Below are 24,478 nucleotides of genomic sequence, written 5' to 3'. Positions count from 1 at the left end.
TTTTCCTAATGTAATCTCAGTTTCAAAAATGTTAATTTATACCATTCAGGTGTACTTGCTACTTGATATTGATTCATATATATTTAAAGTGAAAAAATTGAAATTAACACAATACTTTAGTTTTTTCATGGTAGGAATGTTTTTATCCATTGTATAAAAACCCATACTGAGAAAAATGGAGGCATCATTTAAAATATATGTAGGATGGAAGGCACGTATTGCATGAAGCCCTGGGTGTGGTGCATAAACAATGAATTCTGGTACACTGAAAAGAAATTTAAAAAATAAAAAATAAATAAAAATAAATAAATAAAATATATTTAGGAGATTAAACTCTTTTGATCCAATAAAAAGTTATGGAGTAAATAAATCAGAATGTATTTGTCTCTGTTGGCTCAGGCCACTGTGGCAAAGCAGCCAGGGGCTGCGACGACAGAGGTGCTGCGGCTGGGACCCCGGGGTCAGGGCGCCGGTGGCGGGTTGGGTGTTGGCGAGACCCCTGCTTCTGCCTGCCACCAGCACGGTGTGGCCCCGTCTTCACGTGCCCTTCCTCCAAGCACAGGCCGGGGCGTCTGTGTCGCCTCTTCCTGTAAACCCACTAATCCTGTTAGATGAAGACCCCAGCGCAACAGCTTCATTTAACTGATTATCTCCTCGTGGCCCCATCTACAAACACAGTCACATTGGGGGGTGGGGCTTTAACGTAGGGATGGGGGATGGTCACAGGTCAGTCCACAGCCAAAGTTCATGGCGGAAAATAAGAAGTCTGTTTCTAATCGAAAATAAGGGGTCCAGGGAACGTGTAAACATACCATCATCTCCCAATCTGTGCCAATTCTTCTTCTGCACCAAGTTTCCTAGAATGGTAATACAATGTCTTCTTTTTATGGTCCTGGGAATGTGTAAGATGTTGGACCAGCGACCTTCCCTACGGATATTTGCAGTAGTAGCAGTGGATACGGTGCCCTATGGGGAGTGTGCGCAGGCTTGCCGCCTCCTGTAGACGGTCAGCCGTGCTCCCGACTCTCGGCTCCGCAGCTCCCGGTGGAGAGAGCCTGGCCGCTGCATCCCTCCTCCCCACGGACGCCTTGCCGCGAGGCGTCCACGTTCTGCAGTCCGTCCAGATGACCATGGGCTGACTGTGGCTGTTGCGTGCGGAGGCTGTTTCGGCCGCGGACCACACCTGGGGAGAGTCTGCTCCTCTCCTTGGGCTGCGGGCGGCTGAGCTTAGTCAGAGGACCCACCTCTCCCCCGAGCCAGACCATCCCCTCCTAGACCTCTGGTCTGAGACTCCCCCAGACTCATTTCCCACTGCCACAGGGGGGCTCTATTTTCCCAGGGACCTCCCTGAGCCCCGGAGCCGTGGCTGGTGGTGCAGCCCAAGGCCAGCTGCCAGCCCAGAGACAGGAGGACGTGGCCCTGGAAGGATGGAGAGGAAGGTCTCAGAGCCTCAAGACTCCTGGAAAGACGGGCAGGTGGGAGGAGGAGCGGGTGACGGTGCTCATCCAAAGCTCTTCCAAGAGCCGCTTGGCCTCTTCTGTTACCCCGCGGAGAATACAGAGGGGAGAGGCCCACCTCTGTCTTCCTTCGGTCTGGACTGGGCAGGCCACGAGTGTGTCCAAGGAGTATCTGGAGAAGAAGTGATGCGTTGTGAACATTCGGGAGTCGTCTGTGTCCTGCAGCTGAGCACGGGGACAGCACGGGCTGAGTGGGACCACGGAGCTCTTTTCCACCATGTTTATAAGCAAAGAAGAATGTTTCGTCACAGTGTGTTTTACCTAATAGATGTGTCCACATCAGACTCGTCGGGAAAGTGTGAGCTGGCACCCAACCTGAGACCTCACGGGTCCGCGTCTGGCGTCGCTCCGACCTTTGTCGGCTCCTCTGTATGAGACGAGGTCAGCGGTGGGCTCTCATCCCGGACCGGATTTCACACCTGCTGGGACGGCTCTTCCTCCTCGTGACAGCTAGCGCTGATCATAAGGTTATTAAATTCTAATTACACCGACATGTGTGGGCGAGATGTCCTTCAAAATAAATGCTATGGAGGAAGCTTAATTGTTCACTTTTCTGAATGGCATGTGCATTTGGGCAAACTTGTATAAATACAATCCTATGTATAGAATTTTAATTTCTTGGAAATTTTTCAAATGACATTTAAATATTTTTAAAAATAATTAAATGGGAACCTAAGCGCAGATTTGTTCTTTAGACAGAATTCCGCCACTGCTCAGCTTTACCTCCATCACTGTTTGCTCCTGACAAGTCACGCTGGGGTGAGGGTGGGATTTTAATTTTAACTGTACACATCTCTGAGTCTGTGTGCCCCAAATTCATCAGCATCATGTCGCGTAGCGTTGGGATTTATAATGCAACATGTTTGGCGGCCACCAAGGAAAGCAGGTGTAGGCGTCTGTGGACCAAAGGAGGCAAGCGTTAGTCTCTCTCCAACTCAATAAAGGGGGCGAGGACTCACATCAAAGCCATGATTTCAAAATCCCTCTACCTAAACAGTGAAAATACAGGATTTATGATCTACTGGTAGTGAGCCAGACTTTAGCACACATCTCGGGACAACGGGCACAGAGAGGGACTGCCCCAGGCTTCTTCGGGAAACTCACCGACATTGTCAAAAATCATGTAATTTTAATAAATACGTCCGGTATGCCCTCTCTGCCAGGCTCATCGCTAGGCCCTTTGCAGAAGCGAACCCATGCAGTTCTCAGGAACCCTAAGAAGAGGGTTTGGGTATGAGGGTTTGGGTATGAGGTTTTGGTTTACGGAGGGGGACATCGGGGCGAGGCGGGGCGAGGCGGGGCGAGGCGGGGCGAGGCGGCTCATGCAAGCCGCGGGGTCTGGGTGTGGTAGGCCCAGGCCCAGGCCCAGGCCCAGGCTCAGCCATGATCCGAGAACTGTCCTCTTTCGCTGTGCGCAGAGCCTCTCCTCCAGTAGCACGTGGGAGCACATGCACACGTGGAGAAAAACGAGCACGCATGTGCACACACGAGTGTCTGTGCGCACCTTCACAAGGCACTTGCACACACACAGCCAAACCTGCACGCATGTGCACACGGACACTTGTGCGTGGACCCACACCCACACACGGAGGCGTGGTTCTCACTAGGATGTGCCCACATGTATGTGAACACACCAGGCAGACACTGGCATGTAGACACACGTGTGCAAAACTTACACATGATGCACGCCCACACAACCATGTACTCAGAACACGTGTGTGCACACATGCGCACAAACACGGAATAGCCCCAGTCCTCACACACGTGCCTCTGCTCACAGGGCCCCACACGTTCATGCGTGCGTGCGCGCACACACACACACACACAATAGGCATTTGCACAACTCATCCATACACAAAACTTCACATGCACATTTCTTTCTACAGGTGTAAACGTGTATACTCACATGCGGAGCCACACATGAACACAGGGAGCTGTTTCTATGAACATAGCACTCATGTTCTCATATGCTCCACGCAATACATGTATGCACAGATAGGCGCTCACACACGTGTGCCACATTTATTCGGGTGTTTGTGCACAAACATGCACTTACACGCAATCACAGGAATATACACACATTCACTTGTGAGTTTCACATGCAAGTGTACACATATGTGTACAGATATGTGTGCCATGTCCACAAACTAGTAGAAGTACTCATACACACGTGCGCACACTCAGAGGCACGCGTACACAACCTCACGTGCAAACATTCACACTGTGCACGCTCACACATATACGCTAGCACACACACGTAAAGTGGCCACACTCCTGCACGCACATACATGTGGCCACTTGCGCACATGCACACAGAAACATGCATTCACTGAAAACATGAAGGTCAGCTCTGCTGATGGGACCGGGGGTGGTGAACATTCTAGGCCAGGAAGACATAGACTGTGCCATGTTATTTCACCTTGAAACTGAATTCTGGGGGCGTAGGCACCCACAAGGATTGAGCTCACACAGAGTTCACCCAGTCACCGCCATCCACCCACAGGAACCCCATGAAATACACACCACCTCCCCAGCAGGGGACCATCACACTTATCAGGAGGGCGGGGATAGCGACCAGACCCTGTGTCCACTCTGGTCTTCCACCAGGCACAGGAAGCCCAGCCGCTAGGAACAGAGGTGCTCGTAGACACACCCTGGGGTGGGCCCGGCTCACAGAAGCAGAATTCCCACTTTCCGCTCTTCTGCCTCCACCTGGGGCAGCTGAGCTGGTGATCCCGGACGCACCTGCTCCTCAGGACACAAATCCCACCCAGAAATGCCCTGAGCAGACTGCACCTGCCTTGGACACCCAAGGTCGGGTCCCATGGGAGTCCTCCACCCCAAGCACATGCCCCGGAGGCTGATGGGGCTCCAGCTTCTTCCGTCAGCCCTCCTGTCCTTGGTGGGACACGCTCGACATGACTGACCACGTACTTGGCACGAGCCAAGGGCGGACCACCGAGAAGACTGCGCCAGGGCGTAGACCCATGTCCTGACTGTGCTGTGCCGACAGCCGGCAGCAGGGGGGCAGCCTGTGCGCAGAAGTTCTCTCTGTCACGTGCCCGTCCTTTGGCCACCCCTTGGCAGCTCCCCTAGACTCTGCACCTGTCCCCAGAAAGGGTGGAGGTCCAGCCTCCACACCCACACTTCCGCCTGCCCTCAGCCAGCTACAGCATCGCATCGCCACCCCCAGGTCCGGCGGTTCAAGGCCATCACGTCAGTCCCTGCGGCCGGCACAGCAAAGCCAGTCCCCACCAGGTGTCTTCTCTGTCTGGAGCTCATGTTCCCTCAGCACCTCCAAAATGCCGCGTTAGCTCCATGCGCTGACTCTCCCACATCATCTCTGTCCCACGTCCACACACTCCAGGAGCCGCTGGCTTACCTCACAGCTGTTCCCTGACTGCCAGAGTGTGCCAGGCACTGGCCAAGCTTTGTGCCGGGGTGGGGAAGCTGTGCCCGCATCCAGCCAGACCCTGAGGAATTTGAGGCTTTGTCCTGGAGGGACAGCCTTGAGCCTCCTATGCCATCCCTCCCCTGCTCAGCCGTGGCTGCCCAGGCAGACTCACGCTCCCAGACTGGCTCCCGCCCCTGCCCCAGCCACACGGGGCTGGGCACCTCTGCCTTCTTGGTGTCCTGGCCAGCAGCTCACCCTGTGGGCTGGAGTTTTTGTGTCTATCTTGACCGTCATGTCTGATATAACTTTGGTCTGGAGCATCTCTCCGCCTCCCCAGAGGCCAATGCCCACATTTCTGGACCTGCCACCGACACTCCCATCCAACCAGCAGCGTGTGCATGCTTCGTGGAAGAGACCTGTATTCAGCTTGATTGAGGGAGTTCTTCGAGTGGGTGATGGAACATGTGAGTGTTCGCTTCACCATGTCCCCTGCCCTGACTTAGGAGTGGGTTGGGATCTCCCCTGTCCTGACAACTGTCCCCATCATGACGGGGCTCCTGCGCCTAAGCTTAATGCAGCCAATATCCAATCCAAAAGTGAATAGATATGAAGCGACATTGGCACAGAAGAGATGGGCCAGAGGGGGTTTCAACTGTGCCCTGGTTATCCTGCAGAAACGTCCCAATAAGCCAAGAAGGATGTTGACATTTTTAGCTTTTCTGTGTGCAGTTAAACAAAACCAGTTTTGTTCATGATGCAGTTTTGCTATTTTTTTCAACTTGAGTGAAGATTTTAAATGCTGATATATTTTATTTCACCATTAAAGAATGATAAAGGGATTTATTAACCCACTTGTCTTTGGATCTTTGCAGCTGAATTACATTATTTAAAAATCAAGCTGCGTCCTATTTAATAGCAGGAAGTGAACTCCATCACATTCTTACGACTAGCACGTCCCTTTGTCCAGCTGGAAGAGGTGTTGCACACGGAAAGGGCAGGTATGGCCCTGCTCCTGGCCTCCTTCCTGCCACAGTCCCTCCGGTGTGTGCCTGGCTGCTCCTCAGGGCACGGGAACCACAGCTCCCCACAGAAGCTGCTGTGGCCCCGGCTGGTGTGCTGAGTCCCAGACCCGTCCACCCTCTCAAAGATTGAGTAGTACCTCACTTTTAATGTCTGTTCAATGATCTCTTGCTTTATCTTCATCTTGTAAAGAGTACATTTTGAACGGAGGGACCTGGGTTTCATGGGAGGAACAACTTTCAGAGGCAAAAGTGTGACCTCCTCCTTGCATCTCATCACTTGTCCTGCTGGGAAGGGCCTTTCTGCACATGATTCAGTGAGAAACGTGCGGAACCACAGATGATGTAAGAAAAAAAATTCACATTTGGGCGAACAAAGCATCTATTGCTTTCAGGGCAGGAAGGGAACCAGTAATCACTATGGACGTGGCGGGGGGTGCGGCTGGGGGCCAGCCAGGCACCCCCAGTGCTAGAGACAGGCTAACGAGGACACCCCCCAGGGACGGGGACGTATGGGGGCTTTAAAAGAAAGGCGTCCCCTGACAGATGCTGGAGTTAAAGCTGATTGAAGATTTCCTTCTGTTTCTTACCAGTGACACATCCTGAGAGCCCACGGCCCACGCCTTTGTTTTCAACATGAGGAATCCAGTTCTGTTCACTTTGTCCTGATTTAGACTCAGAAGCTGAGGGTCCTGCAGGAGTGCCCCGCCTGGACCTGCCCTGCATTTGAGGAACGAGCTGGGCTGCGCAGCTGGGGCCCCACATTAGCCCCTCAATAATTAATAAGGCAGCCATGAAAGTTTAATGGTACCTTTGTAAGTAATGGCTTGGCTGCCATGTCTCTGGACTGTTCACAGAGCAAGTTGCCTGGAAATGTTCTGGATCTCCCATCTGCACCCAACCTAATGGAGGGAAAGCAGGAAGGAAAGGAAGGGTTTGGGAAACAGGGCCCCACACTTGCTTGGGGGAAGCAAGACACACCGGAAAGGTCAGGATGCATGACAACAGCTTGAGGGGCCTCAACGTATTCCATGGCCACCCATCCAGCCCACATTAAGAATAAACACTGTGGCATCTCCATGAGACGGTAGCTAGGACTGTGCTGGTCCAGGTGCAAAACCAAGGAGGAGACGCTTTGCGTGGGACACAGCTGCAGTGGTGCAGGTGACCCAGCGACCATGGCTGCAGTTTCTAGCTGATCTGGAGTTTCTTGGAGCTGCTCGCCCTCACCGACCAGGGCCAGCCACCTCTCCAGGCAGACCTGCATCCCCTGCACCTCTCCAGGCAGACCTGCATCCCCTGCACCTGCTTGGTGGGACAAGCAGCAGTGGTGCAGGTGACCTAGCGACCATGGCTGTCCCTCAGTCAGGGTGGGAATTACACGAGAGTCTTCTGTCTCCACTGGAGGCTGATGGCTCCTTGTAGGGGTGTGGGGACAAGTTTTTGCTTTAGGTTAAAGAAAATGATTTAATAGAGGGTCTTGATCTGTTTATTTTACACCAACGTGGCTGTAGCATATGATGGCATGGAGGAAAGGGGTGTGAAGACTCCGGGGCTGCTTGCCAGGTCTACACCACGGCTCAACCTTCTAGGTGGTGCTGGGTCACACCCTGCTATTCCTCAGCTTCTGTGTGCTCCTCGCCTCTCCTAAAATGGTATTAGGTAAGCAATGGGTTCTGGGTTCTGATGATCTACCAGGCGGCCCCTCGGAGACCTCGACCTGGTTGGTCCAAAACGGAAGGAAAATCACTTGTGAAGTTTCATGTTTCTGATAATCACGTCAATTATTCCACAGTCAGTAAGTGCCTGACCTGATGGAGAAAATTTTGCTCAGAGCACTGGCTGTGCCCTTTCCCACTGTACAGGTGCCCCTTCCCACCTCAGTCTCTTCCCTCTACAAGTGGGGGTCTCAGTGCATAAGGCTTGGAAGCCTGAGACCCTGTGGCAGCCATCTGCTACACTAGCCATGCCTGCCTGCTTATCCCAACAGGTTCAACTAGTAATGTCTGGCTCGTAATGTCCGCCTGGTTATCCCAACATACTCAACTGCTAATGTCTGCCTGTTTATCTCAACCTACTCTGTGGCTAATGTGTGCTACGGGATCCCAACATGCGCTACTGGTAATGTCTGCCCCAGGCGTGGCTCACTCCTCCTCATCATTCAGTGAAGTAATGAGGTTCCCCACATAGGACATTAAGAGTCAGCATGGATTTGCCAGAACTCTTATGATCTGTGCACACAGCTGAGATGGCAGGAGAGCAGAGATCTCACTGGAGGTCCTGGGCTGCCCACCCCTGCACACCTGCTGTTGTTTCTAGAACAGTTTCAGGCTCACGGCGGAAGTGAGGGAAGAGACAGAGTTTTGCTCTCTGAGACTCCTTTGCTGCACTTCCCAGGCTGGGTTTCTCAGACCGGCAAGTGCATTGGCAGCATTTTCCTTCCAACACTTGATCCGTGTGTGTGCGTGTCCAATCCCCCTCCACGCCCAGCCCCCAGGTCACTCTGTTCTGTCACATTCCTCCATTTCTTCTTTCACCAAAACCACACTGACTCAATCACTGTGCTTTTACACAAGTCTTAAAGTTGGGTAGTGTGAGTCCTGGACTTTGTTCTTCTCCTTCCACGCTGTGTTGGCTGTTCTGGGTGTTTTGCTCCTTCTCCATGTGAACCTTCAAACCAGTTGGTTGAGATGCACACAATAACCTCCTGAGATTTGGATTGCACTGAATCTCCGGACTGAGTTGGGGAGAACTGATCATGTTGAGTCTTCCCATCCATGAACATGGAATATCTCTCCATGTATTTAGTTCTTCGGTTTTCTTCATCAGAGTTTTACAATTTTCCTCACTTAGATCTCGTACATGTTTTGTTAGATTTACGTGTGAGTGTTTCATTTTGGGGGATGCTAAAATAATGTTGTATTTTTTATTTCAGGCTTAGCTGCTTATTTTCGTTACATAGGAAACTGACTTTTGTGGTTTGACGTTGTATCCTGTATCTTACTAAACTCCCTTTATTCATTCTAGGAGGTTTTTTGCCTGGGTTTTTGTTGTTGTTGTTTGTTTTTGTGTGGGTTTCTCTTTTTTCAGTATTTTTTGGATTTTTTTACATAAATAATCATGTCATCTGTGAGCAAAGAGAATTTTGTTTCTTCCTTCCCAAACTGTATGCCCTTCATTTCCTCTTCTTGTCATAGTACATCAGCAACAATTGTCAGTAGATGTTGACAAAGAGTGGTGGGGGTGGGATGGCATCCTTGCCTGGTACCTGAACTCAGTGGGAAAGCTTTGACTTTCTCACCATGAAGTACTTTGTTAGCTCTAGGGTTGTTGGTGTTTTTGTTTGTTTATTTGAAGATATTCTTAATTAACCTAAGGAAGTTCCACTCTACTCTTAGCTTATTGGGTTTTGATTATGAGTGGGAGTGGGATTTTGTCAAACACCTTTTCCACATCTATCAATATGGTCATGTAGTTTTTCTTCTTTAGTCTGTTGATGTGACCAGTTCCATTATTTGATTTTTAAAGTTGAACCAGACTTTCATTCCTGAGATAAATCCCACTTAGTCATACTGTATAATTATTTGTACACATTGTTGGATTTGATTTATTAACAGTTTGTCAAGAATTGTTCTCCTCTGTGCTCATGAGAGACATTGGTCTGTAGTTTGTCCCTGTTGTGATGTCTTCATCTGGCTTTGGTATCAGAATGGTCCTGGCTTGTTACCAACCTTCTCTGGGTTTTCTTTGTTGCTCCTTCCTGAAGGGCTGATGCCAGATGCTGATTCCTGGCTCCCTAAGCTGCCCCATCTCAGGACTCACCCAGGGCTGTCACTGTTCTCATGATAGCCTCAAACAAGGGTCCCCATTCCTCTCATAGCCTGAGCTGCTGGCTTTCTGTGGACATAGGCAACCATACATCCATGATGCCTCTTTCTTCCCAAATCCCCACTTCTGTGAAAGCCCCACTGTCCCTTCAGTTCTTGTGACCAGACTCCCGAATGTCATCTTCAAAGGCCTGTGTCCTCAGGTCCAGCCCCAGCACTGGGGCTTAGTCCAGGTCTCCCTTTGGGCTCAGCTATGCCAATGTTATCTTTGTTGGTGTCCTGCTCTTAGATATCCAGCCACTGCCCCTCCTCGCACTGTAGCTGAAGGACTTTCATGATGTGGAAATGTGATGTCACCACACTGGAGGTGAAGCTTTTCAGCACAGGGCACAGCCCACACCCCCACTCTACCCAGGGCCCCATACCTGCCCACCAAGTGTGCTCATGCCCTGGTTTCCTCAGCTGAGAGTGCCTACCAGCTAAGAAGAGAGCCTGCAAACTCTCAGCTAGGCCCAGAGTCTTCTCCTAACGGGCTGAACATAAGTGCAATGTGTTCAAGATTTTTAGGAGTTTCCTTTATATTCTGGGTAGGAGCTATTTGTTGAAAAAATACATTGCAAGCATCTTACCTCATTCTACTGCTTGTTTTACTGCTTTCCTAACAAACTCACAACACACATGCACACATGTATATAGTCTATATTCTCTGTCTACATTCTTCTGTCTGTTGCCAGTACATTGGAATAGAATTCGTCTCTGTATGATGATTGCATATATAATGACCTTGCTGGATTTACTTTCTAATTTTAATAATTTTGTTCTGTATTTTTAAAGATTATTTTTATATGTGATCTTGTTTCATTATTTCTTATTTTCCAATTCTTTCATTCTTTTTACTCCATATATACATGTGTATACATGAAATAAAATACACACACACACACACACACACACATACACATATAAAAGAGAATGCACACACATAGTATGTATATATACATAGGTGAGTGTGTGCCTTCTCTTTCTTCATGTCAGAGTACTTTAGCTTTATGTGTGATATTATCTATAGGGTTCTTTAATTATTGTTTGTAGGTTTAAGGAAATTCCCTCCTATAGTTTATTTTCTAGAGTTTATAGAAATTTTTCAAACAGATGTTGAATTTTTCACATGCTATATATCCACACCAAGTGAGATATTATACACATTTTCTCCTTTATTTTGTCAAAGTAACAAAATGTGTTAATTAACTTTCAAATGTTAAATTGAAACTGTTATTCCTTTTTTAAAAAGGTTTATTTATTTGAGAGAAGGAGAGAGAGTATGTGAGTAGGGGGAGAGGTAGAGAGAGAAAGAAAGAAAGAATCTCAAGCAGAGGCCCCACTGCGCCCAGAACCCGACATGGGGTTTGAATCTAGGACCCCAAGGTCATGACCTGAGCTGAAATAAAGAGTCAGCCGTTGTACTGATTGAGCCACCCAGGCGCCCCAGGAATATGCTGTTCTTGAAATAAACTAGAGTTTGTTATGGCATTTTATTATTTTTTATATGTTGATGTATCTATAGGTAAAATGTTCTGGGCCTAGAGATTTCTTTGTTTGATGTTAACTATAGTAAGATATTTTAATTTCATAGTAAAGTCAAGGTTATTACAATGTCCTACTTCTTGCCAATTTTAGAAAAAAATGTGTTTTTCTAGTAACTTAACCATTTCATTTAAATTTTAAAATTCATTGCCATAAATTATTCATAATTCCATCTTTTATTTTAATATCAATGGAATATGTAATGGTATCACATTTTTCATTACTGGTATATGTTTATGCACTCTCTCTCTCTCTCTCTCTCTCTGTGTGTCTCTGTCTCTGTCTTCCACTCCACCCCCACCCACAACCTGGTGATATCTTGCTAAGTGTTAATGTTTGTAGTTATTCAAGCCAAAGTTTTGTTTTTTGTAATTATGTTAATGATACTTTAAAGTTCCATTTCATTACTTTTAGCTCATATTTTTAATATGCCTTACCTTTTTCCCTAATTTCTTGATGCATAAATTATGAAAAATATATTTAATGGTATAACTTTTCTCTTGAAGAAACTTTAGATGTATTACTCAGGTTTTTATATAATAACATTTTGTTTGTGTTTAATTCAAACTACTTTTAATTGGCACTGTGATTTATTCCTTGACACATTAGTTATTTAGAAGTGCATTGCTTAATTGTAAAACAGATGAGCATTTTCTACTTTCTTTCTCTTTCTCTTTTTTTTTTTTTTTTTTTTTTTTTGATTTCTGGCTTTCATCCACTGCCGTCAAAGTAAGTACAGAGAATGACTTCAGGCCGTTGAAATAAGTCGAATCTTGTTTTATGGCCCAGCATGTGGTCAATTTTTGTAAATGTTTAAATGACCCTCAAAAGCACTCCTGTTCTGTCGTGATTAACCCCAATATTCTGAGTTAATAGACACGTATATATAAATCACATTGCTCAAACCTGTATCTCTACTGATTTTTGCCTTTATATATACTCTATATAAATTCTTTATCAGATATACAATTTGTAAATATTTTCTCCTATTCTGTGGGTTATCTCTTTGTTTTCTTGATATTGTCCTTTGAAGCATGTATTTTTTTTTTCTTTTTAATTTGCCAGAGTCCAGTCTATCTTTTTTTCTTTCCTTTTGCTTCTGGTGTTACAGCTAAGAAATCACTGCTGACTCGAAGGTCAGAAAGATTTACACTTATGTTTTCTTCAAAGAATTTTACGGATTTATGCCTGTATTTGGGGGTTTAGTCTGTATTGAGTGAGCTTTGTATCTGGTGTGAAGTAAAGATCAAACTTCACTGTTTTGCATGTTTGTAACCTGTTGTCCCAGAACCACTGATTGACAAGACTCTTTTCTCTATTGAATGATCTTGGCTCCTTTGTCAATGATCCATTGGCCATGGATGGACGAATTTATTTCTGCATCTCACTTCTAGTCCATTGATCTATAAGTCTATCTTTATGTCATTTTCATAGTAATGATTATTGTAGATTTGTAGTAAGCTTGAAATTGCAAAGTGTCAGTCTTCTTTCTTCTTTTTTAAGATTGTTTTGACAATTTTGGATCCCTAGAGTTTTAGTACAAATTTTAGGATCACTTTCTGATTTCTGCACACGTGCATACACACACACACACACACACACACACATCCAGTTGGGAAAGTGACTGGAATTCTGTTGACTCTATAGATCAATTTGGGGACGTATTTGTATCCTGACAATAAGTCTTGCAATTCGGACACAGATGTATTTCCATTTACTTAAGTTTTACTCAACTTATTTCAATGATGTTTTGCAGTTTTCGGTGCATAAATTTCATACTTCCTCTGTTATATGTATTCCTAAGTACATAGATGCTCTTTTAAATGGATCACTTTCTTAATTTTATTTTCAGAATGTTCATTCCTAGAGTAAAGAAACGCAATCGATGGTTATATATTGATCTCATATCCTGAAACTTTGCTGAATGTTGGAAAGAGGGGGGGTCTTTTATAGGATTTTATAGGATTATATACCTGGAAGCCTTGAGTTGACCAATCTTTGTTGGGAACTCTGTACACATGTTGAGGAACATCTTTGAGGATAAGGTCGAGCCTGCTGAAGATTTTTTTTTTTTTTTTTTTTTTTTTTTACACCATGGGGTAAAAGGTTCTTCTGCTGGGTGAACTCCTAATGGGGTCAAATGAAGACAGCCTCATGAGTGAGTCTGTGAGTCTCTTAGGGAATTACCAAACAGATCAAAAAATGCCAGTTTAGGGGAAAGAGGCTTTGAAGGCTCTCCAGCCTCATTCTTTCTGCTCCAGTGGCAGCCTGGTGGCTGGTTTTCACCATGACTCGTGGGCTGTTGGTTTCCAAGCCTCCGATGAAGCTGGGGATGAGGAGATGGGAATAGGGCAGGTTAACACGCCACATAGCCTTTTCCTAATGACATTAAATTGTTTCTCTTGAATAAGCACTCCCTAGATTGCTATAAACTTTTGGTTAATTTTCAGAGTTTTGAAAGTTGATCCTGGCAATTCTTACACACTGTTTTTGGCTTTATGGATGAGATAATTTTCCCAGGTCCTTACTTGGCCGTTTTCATTGAGGCTCTCTTTCCTAACTTGACTTTTGAGGGTTGTGTCACGTAGCATAGAATTGCATTTTGACATTTGTTTTCCTTCAACATTTGAAATGTGTCATGTGTCATACTCCACTTTCCATGGTTTCTGTTGGGAAGTCAGCCGTCAGTCTTGCTGTCTTGGTTTTGTACTTTTGAAGTTGGTGTGACTTTTATGACTCCTTTAAAGATTTATTTACTTATGGATTTGTTTTTGTGTGTTTTTGGTGTTTCTCTCCTTTATGAGCTATTCTGAGTGTGTGGGAGCATTTTGTTGTCACAGTGATGGGAGCACCACTGGCATTGTCTTGGCAAAGGCCAGGGACTCATAAAACTTTAGCACTTCATGGGAGGCTCAGCAGTGTGCTGTGTCCAAGCTTCCAGCAACTCTTCATGGAAAAAATTTATCAGAGCTGGGTCTCGGTGGCTGGAGAGCAAATTGCCCGCACCATGACCTCCAGGCCGTGGCATTCTAACACTTTCCAGTCCTCCACTGGTGAGAATGAGGTTCCTAACACCCACATTTCCAAGGGCAAGGTGAACTCAGGACCTGGGAGAGTCTATCTCTAGAAGAAAGTCCCCAAAGATTCCTACAGCTGAGTATCTTGGGAAGTCACCTCAACTCAGAGAAAAACAAAGCAAGAATTGAGAAGTACTTTCCCTCAGAAATTGGCAGTCAGATGGAAGGAGAGATAGAGTCCTTGTTTCAGAGAAAATAAGAGATCAGGGGAAGTTCAGTGAACCCCAACTTCTGTGAGATACCCTGATAGACCTCATGGTGGAGACGTGGTGTGGTTGGATCTGGGACAGACGTGGCTTTCAGAAAGTCACTCTGTAGCAGTCGATTGCATAGAATAAGGAGGAATAATGTCACCTCTGTCACCAGACAAGGGATACAACCGCAGCTCTCTCAGCTTTGTTTCCTTGTAGGCAAAGGCATACTCTCTTCACATGCCTTCTTCAGTTTGAAACATTCATAAGGGGAACTGTTCCAGAAGGGAAAGAGGTGGTTAAAACCATCCCATGTCTATTAAAACTCCTAATTATTAACTGAAGCTCAGTTCATTTCCTTCTTGTGAAACCTAGCCTCTAGCCGGAGAGCACTCCACGCGAGGAGGCATTTTCTGGCTGACCAGTGAGACAGTGCTTTTCACATCAATGCTGTCCATGGGTAAGTAAGTAGAGAACATCTAAGATGCCCAGAGTTTTCTTACTAATGTAATTTGTCAAAGGAAAAAGTGCATAAAAGTGCTTCCTGTGTAGCCAGTAATAGAGATTTCATGTTAACGTGCCCTTACCGGGCGGGTTTCTGTAGATGATTTCTCGGGGGCATGACAGTGCCCTGTGAATTGTTTTAAATGGCAGGTGAGTGTGGCTCCAGGGCAGCCTGTGTGTCTTGCACACATCTAGCGTTATCTCAAGAGGGGTATATCCTCTGAACTGCTCATCTTCCCAGCCAGCTGTATTTTCTCAGAGAGACGTAAGCTACCCTATTATAGTGTCTTATGATTCTGTTCCCAAATAAATGTATTTAGCTTCTGCAGTTTCATGCAGTCACCTGAAAGTCCCCACACACAATCCCTATCGTCCACCTGGCGCTCTCAGCATCTGGAGACTCCCATTCTGCTGCTTCCTTCAGAGAATTGGAACCATATTTGATGTCTTGAGGACAGGGTAGCCAGAGCCTCACGCTATGGGAAAAGGGCAGGTTTGTGACTCAGGAGTGCTCCAAAAATCTGCATGGGTGACTAGAGTCCCCGGCTGCGAGAACAACAAGACCATTCAGTGTGGAAGCCAGGGTTTTAAATAATAGAAACTCCTATTAGGTGAATTTATGAAGGAACTGTGGAAAGTTATAACAATAATGTGTCCCCTTCAATACATTCTACTCAGTGAATACATAAGTGGTCCTGAATCATTTATGCCGACATGCAGGAAACTGATAAATTTTGAACAAATTTAATTGAAATCACCCTGGGAGTGAGTGTGAAGGATTAAATTTCGTGGTCTCACCAAGTGGCACAGCGCTAGACCTCTCCCTTCTGAAATCTATTTTTGCTTCCAAAACAAAAGGTTCCAAACCTCAATCAAGAATGAATGTGAGCTTAATCACAGCTTAGAAATGAGATGCAAGGTACTTTGGTGTGTAATGAGATGTAGAGACGACGTTTAACCAGACAAACTGCAATGTGTTGCTTCGTTTCAACAGCGGATACGAGGCGCGTGGGCTCTGCTGGGATGCACATACCACTCTGGTGGGATGGTGTGTCCCAGAACAACACACTCCTAGCAGGTGTTGGAGGTGCCTGTGTTCCACGCAGGCAGCCCGAGTCTCCCCGAAGGCGTCACCTCCGCCCCTGCCGTGTGGCTCACTCAGGAAGCACCACCTTTCAAACCGCACGGTTGCAACTTCCTGACCGGCCACTTAGGGTCAGCAACCACCCCCACCCACTCCGATAGCCCAGCCAGGTGGGCTGGATCTTCCAAACCACTAAGGTCACATGGCACAGGTTCCCTGAAACGCAGACCACACCAGGACACAGGGAGGAGGGTGGGGTCTTCAAAAGGGGACGGAATCCATGTGTGCAGTGGGGAGGGGGTTTCGTACTAGTCCCACAGCGTTTGTGCATGAAAGCCCGCAGGCGGAGAAGTGGTGTCTGGGGAACGTGGCTCCTCTCTCTGCCTGCCTGGCCCATCTCTCTGGAGCTGCTGGTGGCCAGAGACCCAACTGCTCTGTCCCCAAGACAAGCAGTCAGGGAAGTGACCGTCCCTTGCTGGCTTAGAGCTGTCGGCCCCAGGTCCCGTGCTGCTTCATTCCTTTTCTGAGATTCTCGGGGCTGACAAGGGCTGGAAGAGGCAGAAATTGGTTCATTCGATCCGTATTTTTGAAGGACTTCAATGAGATCAGATGTTTTTTCCCCACCTGGTTCTGCCGGGCCTGCAGGGGCTGGGGTTTGAGTCCAACATGTGGCCTGCGAGGACGTAACAAGGAGTACCCCTGCCTCCACCCCTTCGTGTCCTCCCTGGCCCTCCATCAAGAGCCGCCTTTCGGGACGCTGGATTGCAGTCCTGAAAAACCTGTCTGTTAGAAGAACCAGGGGTCATGACCAGGGTCTTATTACGGAACGCCACAAACGGGGTCACAAGACGTACCCTCACTTCTCGCGGCTCTGAAGCCTGGGAGCTTGACCTCAGGATGCCGGCAGACAAGCCGTGCTTCCCTGGTTGCAGACTCTGTCCTCTGCTGGCTCCTCACCACAACAAAGGAGTTGGGGAGCTCCCTGGGGCCTCTTTATAAGGATGCTAACCCCACTGGTGGGGGTCCCCCACCCCGGCCTCGTCACCTCCCAGAGGTGCACCCCCAAACTCCATCCCATCAGGGGTGAGCATTTCAGCGCATGAACAGGGACGGGGAACAAATATTCCATCTGTCGTAACCAATAAAGACATTCTTTACCCGTGAGATGAACTGTCGCAGGGAAGAGTTCGCACCTTCATTTCCAGCGGAGACTTCCAGAAACAAAGCAGATCATTTTTACACAAGAGAAGAATTTAAAACAAAAACAACAAAGCGTGGCTTGCTGCTGTTGTCTGGGAGGGAATCCACGCAAAGGACTGAGCGGCTGAGGGCCTCCAGTGGCCTGTGGCTCCTGACGCGGGAGGGCGGTGCTGGGGTCCCAGGTCTGACTGGGCTCCTTGGTCTCAGCAGCAGCGGCGAGGGAGGGAGAGGCTCTTCCCCGAGGACGAGTGTGTGCGCTCCCCGACACAAAGCTGAGTGAGTCGCACAGACGACCCAGGGCCCGCTACAGCTTCAGCTGCGGTCACACAAAGGTAATATTAATAGAAATACAAGAAGAGTAACATAATCACTGCATGAAGAGACACGGTCTCACCCCAAGTCTGGGTTTTCTTGAGAACTTCTGCTCTACAGAAAACTAGGGGATTTTTTTTTTTTTTACAATCCTTTTTGCATCTTCCTAAGTGCGTACTTTCTACACTTTATACTTCCATCTTATAGATGTGCCCAATAAATAAATCTCTCTATCTCCCTCCTTCCCTCTCTCTCCCTCCGGCTTGCCCCCACCTGCCCGCACCATCAATATTTGTTTTCTCCACGGAGTCCCTCCATGGACACTTTGAAGCCGAGGAGGTCCCAGTTGCCGACAGAGGAGCGCATTCTCCATCACGAGGTGGCCCTCCCCGGCCCCGCTGCGCGGAGTGGGAGAGCAGTGCAGGCAAACGAAGGTGGGAATGATCCCAGAGAGCTCGGCCGCACACCTTTGCTCAGATTAAAGAAGGCAGAGCTGGGGCCCCCTCCCTGCGACGGAGCGGGGCTTGGCCCAATGGCTCGCTGGGGTCTGTCCTTGGAACCCAGCTCCTGTGCGTTCCTTTCCAAATATAAAACCGTCAGCTGTGTCAGGCTCTTTGATTTCTCTGGATGTCAGGCTTGGTTTTCTAGTGTGAATGTGCCCCAGGTTAGTCTTAGCAGAGTCACCTGGCGCGGGACCAGGCGCACACCTGTCAGGTGCAACCCCGTCCTTCCACCTTGTGCAATCCTTCATGTCTGTATCAAAGACACCCTCTCACCCGGAGTTGAAAGCAAAATTATTCTCAAAAGAATTTATGACAAATACAATAATTCCTTTTAATTCGGGAGTGTTTACCTACCAGCCCTATAAGTGCAGCGTACCACCAGGAAACAACCGTGTCTCTGATTACCACGTGGTATTTCAAGAAGACAATTAACCCTGTAATTGGAGTGAAGAATGCACGGTTTCCTTGGAGCAGCTCCTCTGATGGTGACGTGTGCCTGGTGCTCCCCAAGGAGCTTCCGCCACGTCTGGGGAAACTCTGTGGCTTAGGAGAGTCTTGGAGGCACAGGGACTCTGGGACCCCGGTCGAGTGTCCTGATTCCTAACTTTTGGGCCACACCAGTCAATGGCCTCTACGGGGAGCAGGTATTCCTTCAAGACCAGGGATCTTCCCAGCATGCAGGGCACACGGCCCTGGGGGAGACCCCAGCTCGTGCTCCATCACGGGTGTCGAGGGGGCCCCTACCTCCGGCCGATGGATCTGTAGTCACACTGCAGCTTCTCTGGGGCTTGTGGCCATCCCCAAGCAGGCATCCGAAATCAATCTGGAAACGCGCATCCCGTCTGCTCTTCAAGGGAGAGACAAGGGAAGCCCGCGTGGCCTGTCGGCCCAGAGGCATTTTGTAGCTTTTCTTCTCACTGGACTGTGCTCTTCGGAAGCTCCCACCACACATGCCTGCCCCGAAGCAGACCTTCAGACGCTCCCGGGTTTCTTTATTACCTGAAAAGGCGGTGGCGGTGCTGGGGGCCGGACGGCGTCTTCTTCTGCTCCCAGTGTACCGGGGGCATTAGTCCTGACAAGGAGTTTTGCGTGAATGTATGATTTGGATATGATTGATTTGAATATATGATTTAGCAATTGGGAAAAGACTAAAAAATATGTTTTGTTTTGTTTTAAAGAACCCACAGGCTTACTTGACAGAATTATTTTAAACGTATCAGGGTGGTTTCCCCCTGATTTTCACTTACGTGTACGCAGATAGTTATGTCTTTCTCCTGAAGTTTGGGATCGTTACGTGTGGGTTTTTTTTTTTTTAATTCTACTCTTTGAAGTTCATACTATGAGAACCGTCACAAGCCATCACGTAATGTTTTATTAGATGGAGACATGGTACTGTTGATCGGTTTCCCTGCGGGGAGATGTCTGTCTAAGTGATCTCACGTTTGCTGCTGCGAGGGACATGCTGACGTGCGTATGTGTGCACAGATGCGGGGGCATTTCTAATTAAGCTCATCGGCTCTACGTCCTAGGAGATGACCACTACCTTCAATCAAATAACCTTAGGTAACAACTTCTTAGACAAGGACCTGTTGGACCACCCTCCACGGCGGCTCAGATCCCGTAGGGCTCCCACAGAAGCTTGACCCAGGGGAAGAGCAGATGTCCCTTCTTCTCATGCTGCAGCCATGTGGACATTTCAAAGTCAAAGAGAGGGGCGTCTCGGGGGCTCAGTTATTAGGCGTCTACCTTCAGCTCAGGTCACGGTCCTGGGTCCTGAGATCAAGTCCCTGCTCAGCAGGGAGTCTGCTTCTCCCTCTCTCTCTGCCCTTCTCCCTGCCCATGCTTGCCCTCTCTCTTTGTCAAATAAATAAATAAAATCTTTAAAAAAATAAAGTCAGAGGGAACTTCCCTGAACCTGAAGAGCTCAATGAAGGCCGACGTTTCGTCTTCCTTGAGCGGGCTGAGCGCCAAACCAGACCCACCAACAGGAATAAGACACCAGGGAAACCACTTGTTGTAGGACTTTGGGAACTTTGCAGTGAAGGACAGTGGCCAGATAAAAGCTAAAGGGAGAGAGCCCGAGGGGACCCCAGGCACGGGAGCCATGCTTTATCTGCACCCTTGGGAGAGAAGAGCCTGGGTCGCGGGCACAGTCCCTGCAGAATCTGCTCTGTGAAGCGTCTGCCTCTGTGGCCCTTCTATGCACTGTGCATTCAAGGCTCTGCCCTTTCCAACGTTACAGTCGAGAGCAGTCTGGAAACGGGCATGACCCCGTGCTCACTCTCATCTCTGCTGGTGGGGGAACAAGGGTCCCTGAGTTAAATGAGGTCACCATTTGGCTGTTCAGTGTTTCTGAGATTTTCTGAAGATGATTTCCTGCCCAGTGTTAGGAAGCACGTAGAGGCCTGGGTAGCCGAGAGGATTTGGACGAAAGGCGGGAGTCGGGACAGGCAGACTTTCTCTCCTGGAAAAGGATCTGGCAAGGCGGTTTCTCCCAGAAGCTCCTCCCGGGGACTTAAACCAGTCGCGGGGGCCACAGGGAGCTTCCCCGCGAGAGGTTGGACGGCTGCCTGTGTCTCCGTCCTGTGCAACAGCGGCTCCGCCCCCGGGACCGCAGAGAGCGCCTGACAACGCTCAGAGGCATCCGTCCTCGCCCCGAGGCTCTTTATGGAAAGATCTGGCCAATGTGTTCTCGTGGGAGCCGCATGTTACCGGGGACATCCTGCTCAAGATTTGGGATACATGTATGAGAAACTGTAAAACACAGGGTGTCCGAGAGCATGTTAGTCACTACGTGGGGCTGAGCATTCCCAGAGCTCTGCGCCGGCGTGAGAACCGGAGGTTCAAGGTCCAGAAAAAGTGCAGCCTCGGAGGGTTTAGGAACCTAATGGGCTTTTATGCTTTTTACTACGATCGCTGTTGAGTATCCTTTGCTGTAACAAATTTGTTTCCACTCACAAAGGCAGGCTGCGCTTCTCACTTGCGATGTTACACAGAGACTCTCTGGGTGTTGCTTCCAGCCCCAGACTCCGACAAGTTCCGGCTAGCTAGCGAAGTATGCAACGCCTGGAGATCCCAATCTTGCTAATTAATTGAGTTACCACCAGAGTAAAAGTAATGTTGCAAAAATATGTCATGTGGGTGGTGTTCCCTTTGGCGAAGTAGCATGCACACAAGGCCGAACCGGGATTAGAAACATTTCGCTCACAATTCAAACAGCACATTGCATTGTTTAATAGAAAGAGATAAAAATCCTTTCAGGCTAGCAAATCCCTGTGTGCCTCCCGGTAGGACTTCGCCCAGAGTAACGACAAATGCCAACACCATCCAGCTTGGGGGGGTCTCTCCTGGTCGCCTCATCTGGGCCCTCTGAGCCCTAACTCTGGGAATGGCGGGTTCTTCTAAAGCGCCCGCTGTGTCTCCCCAGAGCACTGGGCACACACTGACTGTGGTTTATCTCAAAGCCACGTTATCCAAAGGAGAAAACAGTTGAGTGAGAACATAATTACCACCTGCCTGCTGGCGGTGAGCTTGTTTACTCCACGGGAGCCCATCACCCACAGGACAGGGCCCTGGGGACTGTTTATTTATTTATTTTTTATTTGGTGTATCTATTTGCTTATTATCATTGGGTATAGACCATACACCAGACACAACTGGGAAGATATTTTGAAAGTGTTTTTTGTTGTAGTTGACAGACAAGAATTCAGAGGGCTTGGGACATTTCTGTGTGTTTGTTAGCATAATGCACGTTGACGGAGATGGCGGTGAGGGTCTCCTGCCCTCTGGGGGTGGGCCGGCCTCTTTAGCACGTCGTCACATGTGACCACACTCCAGGAGGCTGCTGGGATCACTGTCTCGATTTTATAGGGATGCCATGGGGGTGTCTGGAGGGTGGGCGATTTTTCCAGGGTCCCCTGAACAGGGAGAAGTGAGACGCAGATCCTGCCATGGCCCAGAGCTGCTGTTCCAACAACCAGCCCAGCCCACCTTGCTGGGTGGCCTGTCCCAGGCATGGCAGGACGTTGATCATGGTGCCATTGGCTTCTATGTGCCAGACAGCAGGGACACTCACCAGCCCTGAAAACCTGACTGTGCCTGAGCTTCCTTGGTTGAGAATTGGTGCCTTTGTTCTTCCTCCATGTGTCCTTCCAGCCCTGGACACCAGGACCCCTAACAGGTGTTACCGAGCTGGATGGCACCATAAACGTGACTTTGTCATTGCCTCTTTGCCGGTCTCCAGCCCGAGGCTGTCAGAGACCTTGACCCCAATAGCTTGTGGCCGTGCTGCTGACACCCGTGAGCAGGGCCCGTGTCAACATCGGCTTGGCCAGGGAACTCAGGCCACCCAGAGACAGCAGGGGCCCTGGCTCAGCAGGAGGGCGGGCCAGGAAAGCAGACCGCTGGTGTCTGGATCGCCGGGGAAGGCCAGCTCTGGGGAGGCCAAGGGGTGGCGGCAGGGAGGCAGGAAGGAGGGTGACGAGCCTTCCTTGGAACCTGCCCCCGCCAGCAGTGCCCCACTCCCCGCCCAGACTGCTGACCGCCCTGACATGCCACAGAAAACAGCACGAAGCCACAACTTCCTGCAACAGATATGATCCCAGAGGACTGGGCACTCTAGGACCGCCACAGACGTCCCAGGTGTGGGACGGCCCGGCCAGCAGGAGCAGAGAGGTGTGCATCCTGAAGCCTAGAACCAGCGCTGCACCTGCCATGGGGACCATGTGAAAAGGTGACCACAGTCAAGGAGCCCAGACCCAGTGCCTATGGGGGCAGGAAATGGAGGCCGAAGAGGGGTGGAGGGCGCGTGGGTGGGGAACAGGAGAAACAGTGGGGGGGGGGGCTGGGAGGAGGCTGTGCGGCCCCGAGAGGAGCCCCCCACCCCCCCACTTAGGATGAGGGGTAATGCTTCCTGGATGGTGGTCAAAATTCTTGATGATAAAGAAAAAGTCATAAAGCGGTGTTGTTATTACTCACGTCTTACTTTAAAATTTTACATTTTCCTATTTCACTCCCACACACCAGCCAGAGCCCCAGCTGCCTGGTCTGAGTCCCGTGTGCCCTGCGTCCTCATTAACCACTATGGAGCCGCTGCCTCCGACTCCTCCCCGTGGCCTTCCAGGGGCCGGTTCCCCCGTGGCCGGCTCTGGGGGGCTGGACCTGGGGCCGGTGGGGCAGGGGACCGACCGGAGGCCGGGGCGGCCTGGCCGGGGTCGCAGGGTCAGCACGGCCCTCAGGACTCAGCTCACGGCGCCTGCCTGGATCAGTTAATTGGAAACATCCATTTCCGTTCAGCGATCCGTGCTGGGTCTGATTCACCTGCTGTTTAATGTCACTTAGAATCATCCAGGGACTAAAACAGGCCCACAGAGAACAGATTTTAAAAGTATATTTTAAAAGATAAAGATGGGCCTTTAATAATCTACAGGATTGCAAATCTCTGGGCAAAGAATGTCAGTTTACGTTTAAAGGAAGCGCCTCTAATATCTGTCTCTGAAAACGGAAGTGCAGCCTCGGCCTGCGCGCACAGAGGGCTCACCTTTCTCAAATTACAGTTTTCAAGTCTGATGGGAGCAGATAATCATCAGCGGCTCCTGTGAAATCATTACTTTGTCAGAAAGAGAAAGCGTGTTCGGGGGGAAATTAATGACAGCGCAGAAGAACAAAGGTGTGACCTGATAGGGAGACTTTCCCCAGGATTAAAGGAGTCTTGGCCCTTCCTTTGGCTTCAGGTGTAGCTCTAAAATCGTCCTAAAGGCGTCGTGGAAATCTGGCCTCGGAGTCGGGGACCGGGAAGGCACCGGGACAAACAGGCATGGGCTCCGCCCGCACCCCAGCTGCGGCGTCAAGGGTCACCTGTTTCCTTCTCAGACTCCGCGGTGCTTGTGCCCAGTATCTCAACTCGTGGTGGGGATCTCAGGAGTGGAAAGCCTGGCGACCCCGGAGCTGTGTGCCCCCCCCCCCCCCCCAGGACAAAGAGAAAAAATGCATTCTTGGTTACTCAGACAGAAATGGAAAAGGGCATCCAAGCCTTTGAACCTGGACCCAAAATGTGACCTCGGGGCAGCTGTGTAGTGGGTTTTGCAGCCGTCTCTGGGAAAGCGCCCCCAGGTTTCCCTCTGAGGACCCCGATTCTGGAGGGGGATGAGAGACTCTCTCCCCTGCGATGCTGCTCCCGGTGACGGCGGTTTCCCTACAGACCCAGGGGAGGAGGGTCTGGCCGGCTCCGTCACACAGTGAATTTGGCGCCCACGGTGTCCGCCTGC

This window comes from Enhydra lutris, unplaced genomic scaffold, assembly GCF_002288905.1.
Source record: "Enhydra lutris kenyoni isolate GAN:26980312 unplaced genomic scaffold, ASM228890v2 scaffoldscaffold32, whole genome shotgun sequence".
NCBI classification, from domain to species: Eukaryota; Metazoa; Chordata; class Mammalia; order Carnivora; family Mustelidae; genus Enhydra; species Enhydra lutris.
Note: the sequence above shows the minus strand (reverse complement) of the source record.